The sequence below is a fragment of the Leucoraja erinacea genome, unplaced genomic scaffold, assembly GCF_028641065.1.
Source record: "Leucoraja erinacea ecotype New England unplaced genomic scaffold, Leri_hhj_1 Leri_577S, whole genome shotgun sequence".
NCBI lineage: Eukaryota > Metazoa > Chordata > Chondrichthyes > Rajiformes > Rajidae > Leucoraja > Leucoraja erinaceus.
This window is the reverse complement of record NW_026576484.1, coordinates 72,129-73,248: the sequence shown is the minus strand read 5'-3', so window position 1 is coordinate 73,248 and position 1,120 is coordinate 72,129. Positions and strand designations below refer to the sequence as shown.

Here is a 1,120-nt window from a genome sequence, read left to right as displayed (position 1 = left end):
GGGCACATCGATTCCCGGAGAGGTAAAACACCTGTGCCCAACTTCGCTCCAGCACGATGGGGAAAATTCATTTCTCAGCAGCAGCACTAACGGCCAGCGCCGAGGCCAAGGACTTTGCAGTGCAGTTGACTGGCTGCAACCGACCGCGAGGGACCAGTAATGTGAGTACCGGGGTCGGTCCCAGCGGGTTTTTTAGTTACAGATATCGCTTCTTGGGCCTTTTGACTAAGATCAACTATAGTAGCTGTTATTATCAGTTTTAATATCTTATATGTCCCTTATCTAAGGACCATATAAGTAGGAGTGCCCAGAATTGAGGGCATTAGAGTGGAGTTGACCGGCTGCAACGACCGCAAGGGACCAGTACCGTCAGTACGGTGGTCGGTCCCAGGGGTCTGAGATAAAGGAGCAGCCAGGAGCGCTGAGAGCGTTGGAGCCGGGTTAAAGAAATGGAATAGATGAAATCAGCTGTGCCAGATGTCCTCCACACCGGCCATATCCACTCCACGGAAGGAAGGACAAAGCTGGAGAAGGAGGACCGTGGAACAGCGGGCAGCCAGCAGCAGCCAGCGGCACTTGGATCAACCGTAGTGGGATCAGCTGTGCCCGATGTCGGCCCCGCACGGGTCAGATCCATGCGGTCGAGCGGTAAGGCTAGACACAAATCAAACAAGGTAGTGGACTCAGAAGGGTCCGACTTTGCATAACCGCCGGCAGCCAGCGCCCGAGAGCGCTGGAGCGGGAAGAAGCGGTGTATGGAGCCTTGCTCCAACTTGATAAACCCACAGCAGTACCTCTTTGAGGGCTGCACAATGCTTCTACCCCATCAGAGGGGAGCACTGTGGGTCAGTTCTGGGCTGACCTGCAAGAGGGGTCCGCAGAACAAAAGACAAGTGGGCAGCAGTTAAGCCCCACATGGGTACCCCGTGCGGGACCCTAGAGATCTCTAACTCTAAAAAAGAGTAGGCAGGACCCTGTTGGGCCAGAGCCTGGTAATACAGCATCCCATGATCCTAACACAGCAGGGACTCTGCTGGACATGGTGGCTGATTATTTAACCAAGTCAAACATGGGTAGACTTGGATCCAGGATGGCAATAGTATTACTATATGTCTGGCCA

At 53.9% G+C, this 1,120-nt stretch overlaps 1 pseudogene; it reads left to right on the top strand.

Moving 5' to 3' along the window:
* Window positions 1–204: 204 nt before the first annotated feature.
* LOC129694198 (U2 spliceosomal RNA) lies at window positions 205–309 on the top strand (annotated as a pseudogene).
* The last annotated feature ends 811 nt before the right edge of the window (window positions 310–1,120 follow it).